General features: G+C 34.1%; 1 long non-coding RNA gene across 1 annotated transcript in view; it reads left to right on the top strand.

Moving 5' to 3' along the window:
* The first annotated feature begins 1,087 nt into the window (after positions 1 to 1,087).
* LOC128248290 (uncharacterized) overlaps positions 1,088 to 12,024 on the top strand; it is a 52,095-nt gene continuing 41,158 nt past the window's right edge. Inside the window, exon 1 of the long non-coding RNA XR_008264526.2 lies at positions 1,088 to 1,125. This is a non-coding gene — a long non-coding RNA (uncharacterized LOC128248290). The remainder of the gene's footprint in view (positions 1,126 to 12,024) is intronic.

The following is a 12,024-nucleotide window of genomic DNA, read 5'->3' as shown; positions in this document are numbered from 1 at the left end:
ATAAATTATAATAATAAGGGTGTTAATGAATAGTGCCACATGCTAGAAATAGCCGCCGAATGGATCTAAGAATTACAGCTACTTGCTCCATTAGCACGGATTGAAAGTGAGGAAAATGAAATAAATAAGATTTCTTAGAAGAGGTTTAACTCTAGATCGATTTCTAGATGCTGACTGCTTGATAAAATCATATAAAGATTTTATCCTTACGCAATTGGTACTTAATTTATCGACCCCCACCCCCACCCCAAAAAGGATGGAAGGCAAAGTCGATTTCGGTGTAGTTTGAACTCAGGAGATAAAGACACACGAAATACTGCGTTTCACCAGTGATAACGTTTCTGCCAGCTCGCCGCCTCATATTACCTCTATATTGTATAATGTAATACAAGTTCCGTGCTTTAGTTTTCGCATAATAGCAGTATACCATGTTCTGTGTACATATTTTGTGAATCAAGGTGTCTACATTTATTTAGGCATACACACACATACGTGAATGTTTGTGTTTTGGGGTGTTTATATGTATAATGATGCATAATGTGTGTATGTGTGTGTGTGTATGAATGTTCGTGTGAAGTGTGTTGGGGGTGCTGCATGTATGTATGTTGTATATACATATTCTCCCTCATCCCACCGCCCATTCCTCTCGCACACAATTTTACAATGTTTTATTTTCTGTCAATGTCTTCTTCGTTTATTCTAAACAATCTTAATGGATTTTTTACGTGCTAGTTAATATATATTAAAGGTTTTGAAACCATGTGAAACACCCGTTTTATGATCTCATATTATTATGGCTTTTGATGTTTATTTTCTGTTTTATGATATGTTTTTGTGATGTTACTGAAATATTCCGACAAGAACAGTTTATGAATTATGTTCTAATCTATATTTAGTTCCCGGAGACATATTTCAAAATATTTTATATTAATTAGATACTTATATTTTGTTTATAGTATATAATGGATTTAAGTGTTTATGTGCCGGTGTGTTTGTATGTGTTAAATTCTCTATTTCTTTCTGTGTGTGAATGTATGTGTGTATCTGTGAGTGAATGTATATGCGTATTGTGTGAATTCGCTTCAAAGTCTGGAAAGGTTTTGAGCGATATATACACATTGCAACGTAAGTAAAACTTTGAGCTTTAAATTTTACAGAAAATAAAAGCATTTTACAAATACGATGTACAATTACGCACAAATTAAAGCAGACATGCAGACACTTAAAAGAAACACACAGTTATATATATATATATTGATAGGTGTATATGCATTATTATATTGCGGGATTGTGATTTTTATGGGTTCTTTTTTGCCAAATAGACACTTGAATTATATATTCGTTTTCACTCGTTTATTATTCTTGTAATTTCGGTTTTTGAGTTTGAAATAAAAGTAATTTATTTCATACTAAGAAAGAGCTTTAATCAGTTATACATTTTCCATTTTGTTTGATGACCTTTTGCCATTTTTCCTGACAACTTCATGATTCCGCGCTCATAGAACGTTTGGTCCTTATCACCCAAAAACTGCAGCAAGTGCGATTTCAGGTCATCATCATTATTGAAAGTTTTACTATTCAAAGAATGAAGCAAACTTCGAAATAAATGGTAATCTGACGGTGCAAGGTGAGAAATATTTGGTGGGTGTGACATCACTTCCCAACCAAGCTCCAACAATCATACACGAATTAGTAGAGATGTATGTGGACTAGCGTTGTGATGGTGGAACATGATTCCTTTACGATTTGCCAATTCTGGCCATTTTTCTTTGATTGGTTCCTCCAATTTCATTAGCTGTTTACAGTAAACATCTGTATTGATTGTTTGGTTTCTTAGAAGCAGCTCAAAATGCACAACACCTTCGTAATCCCACCAGATTGACAGCATTCCCTTTTTTCGATGCAATTCAGATTTCGATGTGATTTGTACAGGTTCATTACGCTAGGACCATGATCGTTTTCGATTGATTTTATTGTAGACAATCCACTTTTCATCACCAGTGATGATTTACTTAAAAAAGATCGATTTCGTTGTGTTTGAGATACATATCACCAATATTGATTCGTTGTGTTAAGTGAAGCTCTTTCAATTTATGTGGAACCCAAATATCGAGCTTCTTAACGAATCCAAGTTATTTTAAGTGATTTTCAGTTGTTGTATATGATACATTTAACCTCTGTGCAATCTCTCGCACATTTATATGATAATCAGATTCAGTTGTTTTGATTCGGTCATCATCAACTTCAGTAGGTCGAAGAGAATGTTACCTACCTTTGAGTGAAAAGTTTCCAGAACGGAATTTTTAAAACCATTTCTGACATGTGCATTCTGCTAAGCAATCAACACCATAAATTTCACATATCTCTTTGTGAGCCTCAGCAGCTTTCTTGCCTTTACGGAAATTAAGAAGCAAAATATGGTGAAAATGTTCGTTTTTGCACTCCATGTTAAAATTGACACTGGACTAATATCTGTAAACAACATTACGCGCAATTTGCTTGTAAAGGTAAGCTAAAAGTGACGGCTGTCAAATGTCAGAAGGGAAAAATTCCTAACATTGACAAAAGTCATTCAAAAAATTCGTAACTGTATCTATCAGCGAAAAATGAAATTACTTTCTTGTCAATCCAATGTAATAACATCTGTTCCAAATCAGGATTTCACATCAGGAAATTGGCAAAAAATCATAATGTGTGTGTGTGTGTGTGTGTATATATATATATATATATATATATATATATATATATATATATATATATATATATATATATATATATACATATATATACATATATTAACAATGATAATATGACAACAAAAGAACGAATGACACCTCGATATTAAATAAAATAGAGGAATTTATCTATAAATATAACATGTGATAATTAGTTCGTTGTCATAATAAAACTCAGAGTTTCAGATACCGGGGCTGAAGTCTGCTGCAGCATCTCATCAATTATGAGATGCCGGAACAGACTTCAGCCCCGGTATCTGAAACTCTGAGTTTTATTAAGACAACCAATTAATTGCCACATATTATATGCATATACATATATATATATATATTAATAAATAATAATACATAAATGACGTACATACATACATACAATATGCAAATAACATGAAATATGTAAACAATCGAGAGAAAAACGAGTGAAATACGTACGCTTCTAAAGATAACACAGAGAAAGGACCCTTCATCAGCTGTCGGTTGTCTAAGCGGCATATATTTTAATATATAAGTATGTGAGTACGTGTTTGCGAATTTATAAGGAAACAGGCAATGATACAAGTATACAGATTTGGGATATAAATCACACTGCAGAAAATCCCGCTTGGATACCAGTTGCATTTACGCTAAATATCAAATTGTGGCTTCTAGTTCTATATAATGCCCCAAGGAATATTGGCTTGCTAAAAGAAACATCTTTGGTTCTTCAGATAATAATTAACCTAAGTGGGTGTCTTCAGCATGAACCGAAGAATCTAGACCATTATTGTTGATATCTATTTGGTTTCAATGATTTCTGTTAAGGTGTTGTTTTGAGCCTGACGTCAAATTAACCTATTATTTTTTTAGAACAGGTATTTATTCTACAGGTTTTATGTTCAGCTCGACAAGATGCAAACTTTCTCAACCATTTTAGAAATAAGCAGACACAACATCAAAATCTCAGTAAAACACGATAAATTCTAATCAATGTCAATAAATAAGCAATCACATTTGACTGAGTAGGTTTAAGGGAGTCTATTTGAAATAATATCTCCAGGAGATTTATTCTATCCTTGTCTCTTAGAAGATATTTACTTATAATTGGAGACAGGCAATTATATGCAGAAGCTTAGGTACCGTCACTGGCAACAGCCTGAATTGAAGTGTTATGTGAAGCAGACATCACGTTTTAATTTACATCAGCAGAAGCAAATCTTTCAAAGTATACACATACACGCACACACACAAACACACACACAGCACGCAGACACAAACACACATACACACACACACACAAACACGAACACCGACAAAAACAGACACACAAACAGACACGCACATATATACACACACATATATATATACAAATATTGGTAAAAGTATATTCATAAATGCCGAATATACATTCATTCATTCGTACATCCACAATTATACATGCGTACACACCGACATATACACATACATACGCACGAACACACCCATATACATAGGTATGTAAATACATTCAAACACACACAGATATAAATATATATGTATATATATATATATATATATATATATATATATATATATATATATATATATATATATATATATATATATATATATATATATATATATATATATATATATATATATATATATATATATATATATACATATACATATATACATACATATATATGTGTTCAATTTATAGGAAAGCTCCAGGGGAACAATTATTACAAGGTAGCCAAATGTTGCTTAAGTGTCCCAGGAATCAATGATCACACTTGTGTGGGACTTAGTTCCGGGAAGAAGCAAGACGTATTTAGGAGAACAGAGGAAAAATTCAAAATGGAGACAAACGCTCAAGATATTATTAAATCATTTGTATCTTCATATCATCGACATATGTTTCGACGGATGCATTTAAAATACATCCGACAGGATGGATAATGTTGAGCAATGCATCAAAATTACCAGGGAGGATATAAACAACAGCGTTTATCAAATAGACATTTTAACAGATATAAGAAACTCCAAAATATGTGACGCAGACACACATACACACAGACACACACACACACACACACGCACATATATATTTATGTATATATATATATATATATATATATATATATATATATATATATATATATACATATACATACACATACGTGTGTAGACGCGCGTGTGTGTGTGTGTGTTCTTGTGTGTGTGTTTTACTATATTCTATTATTCTTCTACATGCCTCAGTCACTTGGCTCCAACCATGCTGGATGGAGCAAAGTGTTTTAGTCGAATAAATTGACCTTAGGACTTATTTTATATAAGCTTGTTACTTCTTCCACCGATATCTTTTGCCGAACAACTAAGTTTAGTTGCCCGATACAAACACACCCGCACACACACACACACACACACACACACACACACACACACACACACACACACACACACACACACACACACACACACACATATATATATATATATATATATATATATATATATATATATATAAACGACAAACTTCTTTCAGTTTCCGTCTTCCACATACACCCGCAAGGCTTTGGTCAACCCGAAGCTATAACAGAAAGCACCTATCCAAGGTGCCACGCTGTGGGACTGAACCCTGAAGCATGTGATTGGGAAACGACCTTCTTACAACACACCCACGCCTGCCCCTATGTCTATACAGGGAAAATATCTGACTGTATACACAGTTCAATCATTTACTCTAATGCAAACATTTATTTATGAGTGGGGATGTTAATAATTTTCCCAATAAACTCGGCCAGTAGTTATATATGTATGGCATATATGTTCTTAGTATGTATACAGCGCATATGTCTGTGAGAAACACTGTTGTATAATACGTATTAGTATGAATTATTTATAAAGTACATTTAAGTGTATTGTAATTTATACACTCTACACTCCTATAAATTACCTCCTTTTTTCTTCACAATTTATGCAATAAAATCAATGCTAGGGGGAAAAAAAGTTACATTGTACTGCGGAGCTCCTGGTCGTGCTGACAATGTTATTGGGGGTGGTTGTGGTGCTTGTGGAGGTGGTAGTGGTGACTGTGGTGCTTGTGGAGATGGTGGTGGTGGTTTCGGTGCTGTTGATGTTTGTGGGGATGTTTTTGGTGGTTATCGTTGTATAGTAACAGTGGTAGCGTCTGCATGGTATTGCTGGTTGACATTGATGATGATGATGATGATGATGATGATGATGACGACGACGACGACGACGACGACGAAGACGATGATAATGAAGATGATGACGACGACGACGACGGGGATGATGATGATGATGATGTTGATGAGGATGATGAGGACTATGATGAAGACGCTGAAGGCGATGATGAAAATGTTGATGACAATATCGAAGTTGATATTACTAATTATTCAGGAAAATTTATTAATGCATGAGGCATTTCAGCGTTATTCATCTGTCTTTGTCCGAAAACAGTCCAAACCATACGGGAATATAGCTGTTTTTCTTTCAATTCCTATGTTGGATTTGAGAAAAAGTATATCATTAACTCTAACATGGTAAGCGCAAACCTTGGCACACCCCATTTTGTATCTTCGATACTCTTCTCCAGTACTCAAATGGTACTTATTTTTTCGACCACGAAACAATGACCTCGGCAGAATTTGAACTCTGAACGTAAAGACGGACGAAATGCCGCTAAGCATTTTCCGCAGCGTGTTCGTGATTCTGCCAGTTCGCCACCTTGAGAGAGTTATCACATTAAGAGAAAACAATGAAAAATATACGCACAAAGCACCATCGTTAATTGTTCAGGAATACATCTGCATAATAAGCTGAGTTAAGTAAATGGAAAAAAATATTTAATACAAGAATAGAGATACAAGCTTTTCTGATCCTACCCCCTTTTTTATGTTTGTGTGGTTCGCCAAATTTCAAATTACTCTTTAAATGCCTTCATATTATGCAAATGTGCGAACCCTGATATAACCAATCGAATATCTCGATTTCAACCAAATATCTGTTGACTACATTGCGGGTATTTATCATAATAGCGTTTAATAAAGCATAAAATGAATTGACTTCAAAAGAAAAACTAAAACCAGATAGATTTGAGGTTTCAACATGCAGACGAAGTTAATTATTTTTGTAGAGGGAAATAGCGGTTTCTACAAACACACACAATCACATACACACACACACTCAGACACACACACACACATACACACACACACACGCACACACACACACACGCACACACACACATATATATATATATATATATACATACATACATGCATACATTCATACATATATACGATTACAGTGCAACGAACCTCGCATTGTTATTAATGCAAAGAAAAGTAGAAACGAAAAATTCAATCATGGAGGTTAACAGCAACATAAACGAAATAAAGTAGCAGCATTTCTCCTCTGCTAGAGCTGATTTATATTGCACAGTACTAACATCACCGGATAATCATATGAATATATTATCGTGTGACTACCATGGAGCCACTTACATCCGCCACCCGGCTTTAATTTCCGGCTTTAGGCAATTGAATCCTTCATCATCACTACTGATCTATACAATGATCTGAACGAAATAACTGGCCAGTTTATCGTCTATTAACATATAGAACCTTTGTGACTAGAGAATCAAATTAAACTTAATCTAATAACCTCATGGCATCGAATATTCCAGCGTTCATTTCACTGTTTGCTTTTCATGGAGTAGACATGCTTGGGTATTTTCCCAAAGTTATTATTATAAATTAACACAATATCCAAAGATCATTCACTAAATCCTCTATATTCCCTTTGAGCTATTCTAAGATCATATGAAGCTGCATGGCCGAATGGTTAATGTGTTGGGTGAGATTACAACCATAAGGTCACGGTGTCTATCCCTGGACCGGATGGAGTGTTGTGTTCTGCAGCAAGGTATTTAATTTTACGTTGCTCCAGTGTACTATGCTGCAAATGAACGCAATATTACTGCTGGAGCACTTTTCTCTAAGAAACGAACACCTCGGGCACCACGTTGAAGAGATATATTCGAACACATTGACACCAGTATTTATCTATTAGGTCTGGTATTTATATCAGTCTCTCTTCCCGAAACGAAAATGACGTGAACGCAAACAAACCAGCAACGATTGGCAAGTGGTGGATGGGGGTGGAACACATACACATGTTCCACTGTATCAAAGATTTTTATGCCAAGAAAGTACCTATGTCTTCCCATAACATGATAATTATTTATTACAATATGCGAAATTGTGGTACCAGCTACAAAGTCAAGCTCGTGATGGTTAAACTAGTTGTCGACTATTCACCCTGATTAAGTTTAATAAGATCAAATCTGCCTAAAACAAAAGATCAACCCAATTTTTTACCTTATATATATATAGATAGATAGATAGATATAGATATAGATATAGGAGGTAAAAAATTGTGTTGATTTATCTATCTATATATATATATATATATATATATATAACAAATTCAGGTATTTTCCCCATAACATTTTTTGATGGCTATTAGTAATTCTTTACGCTTCTCATTACGATGATTGTTAACTTAATCAAGTATATTACTGAGCTTGCAACATTAAATATTACGTCATACACTGTCAATACATTATATATATTTATGGTAGACGTAATCTATAGCCTTTATAAGCATCCTTTAGAACTAAAGATGTTCGCATTTTATTTGGAACTGATTACGAGCATGTACTTCAATAGCAGCTCGCTAGAGAATGCTCCAAATATCTCATAGGGGTTCAAACCTTCTGATGTTGTGAGCACTACTTAAAAAATGAGATTTGTAGACACCACACGATCCACCCGTTTCCTCTGTTATTTCTCAATGCAGGATAGGCTTTGCTGCATAATCCTATCGTGCTGAGCATCATATCCTGTCATGTGCTTTATTCTGGAGATTTCCGCACATTAATACAGGACCAAGAACTCTGAACTAGATTCATTTTATCGTTGGTTTTGTTGCCAAAAGCAAATAGCATATGATTAAAGATTGTTTGGAACAGGGGTTCCTAGCCCTGCATTGTAGGACCGTTCGCTATTGTCGGCGCATGAAAGAGAGGATAATAATCTGCGATATCCGTGGACAAACTGCTGACAGTTACGTTAAGCAGATTAGTTCTTGGTTTCAATGATTATCAAATATCACATTCGTGGTAAAGTTCATTTGATTTTTACTAATTTTGTTTTCTATAATATTTTCCTTTTAATTATCGAAATAAACCGTCGTAAAATATTTTGCAAAGAGTTCCAGTAATTAAATGCCTAAATATCGGAGATATATGATTTTTGATCTTTGTATCACTTTTCGATTATTAATCTCGGCGTTAAACACTAAACAGAATTTTTCTTTAATGTTTTAATATTTATACACATGCTTCGTTTCAATCAGTATCATCTCCAACCATCATCACGTCTTATACCTGCATAAATTCATACTTCGGAAAACATTGAATCGGCAGTTTTGAAGCCATCCTGTAACTATAATAAATATTCAAAAATTAAGCACATGAGGATAATCTGAGATGAAACTAATCGACGAACGTTTATAAGTGAATATCTTTATTTTTCTTTTTATTTGTTTCAGCCATTTTCTCGGGCACCATCTTGAAGAGTTATAGTACGTGGACGAAAATAAACTAGCACCGGTTGCCAAGTGGTGGGTGGGGGTAAACACATGCACAACCACCTATGCACACACACGTATATATATATATATATATATATATATATATATATATATATATATATATATATATATATATAAATACTCACACACATATATGTATATATAACGAAGCATTGGCGCAAAGCAGTGTTTAGGTATGAGCAGAATTAAGGTTAGTTGAAATATATCTGTTACATATTTCAACTGCTAAAAAGCAAATACACTGCAGTTACCCTTATGGTAAAAGGTGTGAAAATACCCGGTTCGTTCAGTGCCGCCAACTGTTAGCAACCGCAAGCATCGATCTTTCGAGTTTTTTGACTGGTGTCAATGAAATGTACCTAAGAGGGGTAAATCTGAACAAACTTAATAAAGTTGTAGCTTTATATACAATTCAGTCAACAGTCTAACAGATTTTGTTCTCCATGGTAACTGCAGTACCTTTACTACATACCGTATAATAAGTAAATAAGAAAAATCAAAATATTTCATTTTTAAAGATGACACTTAAAAAAGTGAAAACATTAAGTTTTGTTTAGTTAATATCATACATGCACAATAGGCGGGGAGGTGATACACATGTTAGCGCGCCTGGAAAAATACTTTGCAGATGCCATTTCGTCCGTCTTTAATTTCTGAGTTTGCTTTTCATGCCTATCGGATTCGATAAACTAGGTACTAGTTCGATAAACTAGGTACTAGTTCGATAAACTAGGCACTGTATTCGACGTACCCACTCTCCCGAACTTGCTGGCCTTGTGCCAAAACGTCAACCAATATTATAGAAGAACAAATAATAACCTCGTGATATCGAAGGTTATATCAATGAAGAGATGATAGTGCAATGATTGCCCCAAAACATACGAAAACGTTAGCAATCGTTGCTGCAATGCTCATGCACGCTCTCACACAACTTTAAAGTATATTTTACCTTGGGACCCAAAGTCGATGCATATAAAAGTTCACTCGACCTATATTATATAAAACCCAACCACCACTTAAATCGCACACACACCCGAGGATTTTGGAAACAATAAATATGTATTGAATAGTATAGTGCTAGATATTTTATATACGCGAAAATTAATACGAATGGATTATTGGAGTTCGAAGGCCTTTTATCATAGATCGGCTCAATCAGGGTTAACCATGGATTAAAGAACAGCATATTTCTATTCTGTATAAAGGTTATCAATCTACAGATTAATAGGATCAACTGGACCCACAGTTACATTTGGACACATATTATAATGACTTATATCGATATTCCGTTTAAGTGACGTCATTTTTGTTATTTGATTTGAAACTGCAGGATTCGAAATTGTTGTGTGTGGGAGATGTATTCGGATGTATATGAAATTCAGTAAATGATTGATGTTAGTTTTATTGATCTATGAGATGAAGGACAAAGAGGAAGAAGCTGGAAATTTAACTGAAGTCTGGAAATTACTGGAGGATATTCATTGAAAACAAAATTCAGAGAAGAGAGTTTCTAAAGACACTTTCACCACTGAACACAACAACCTTACATTTGAATAACTAAATTATTGAGATACAATAGCAATTTTAAATATGTGAGTAGATTTAGAAGAGGGGAAACTTAAAGAAGCTCGTCGAATGTGTATGTATATATATATACGTGTGTTTGAGTGTGTGTGTGTGTGTGTGTGTGTGTTTGGTATGGGTGGATGTGTGTGTGTGTCTGTCTTTATCCAACATCATCGCTTGACAACTGGTGTTGATGTGTTTGCGTCCTTGTAACTCAGCGATTCGGAAAAATCGATCGATGGAATAAGTACTAGGGTTGTGTACGCGGTACTCCAGCATGATCGCATTCAAATGATTGAAACAAATAAAGCATAAAAGAAAATGATATTACCTAAACGTCACTCATTAATAGTTGTAAAAGAAAATAAGAGAGTTAAATAGGGAATCAAACTGAAGAATGTAAATCCAAAATTTTCATCACGGTAATTTTTTTTAGACAATTACCAAATGAAAGACTAAGAAAAATACACAAGTCTATGTTTATGGTGCTCATTTATTGACAAAAATTATACAAAAAATAAATTGCGAAATATTTTTCATAACAATAATAAAACAAAATTCATCGAGTTTTAGGTGAAGGTTGCAGACATCGTCTTCTTAAAGTCGATACAGGAAATGTTATTGTTTTGTTGACAGAGTTTTTTGTTAATTTTGTAAACAGGTTTAGAGAACACGTCAATACAGAATATTCAGTTCTAAGCGCCTTGAGTTATTACAGCGTTCAACTTAGTTTACGGAAGTGTAATTTGGGACTGTTTAGTTATAATAGTGTAAGCTAATAGTATACATATTGAACGTAATATATTGTTTGGAGTGAATATTTCCGTACTTCAAACGAATATTATTACTTTATAGCCCAATATTGATGTCTGTTGTCATATACCAATTATAGTCTCACATAAACAACCAACGTTTTATTTTTGTCATTCCGTCTACTGAACGATAGCCGTTCCTCTTACTCCCACGTTTATGGTATGGACATTACCAGACTACTGATTCTGTTCTTGATGTAATTCTTTCGACTACTTTAATACGAGTGAAGTAGAACAAGATTTAAAGTTTT

Source organism: Octopus bimaculoides, chromosome 7, assembly GCF_046866305.1.
Source record: "Octopus bimaculoides isolate indiv1 chromosome 7, ASM4686630v1, whole genome shotgun sequence".
Lineage (NCBI taxonomy): Eukaryota > Metazoa > Mollusca > Cephalopoda > Octopoda > Octopodidae > Octopus > Octopus bimaculoides.
Note: the sequence above shows the minus strand (reverse complement) of the source record. Positions and strands in the feature narration are given on the sequence as shown.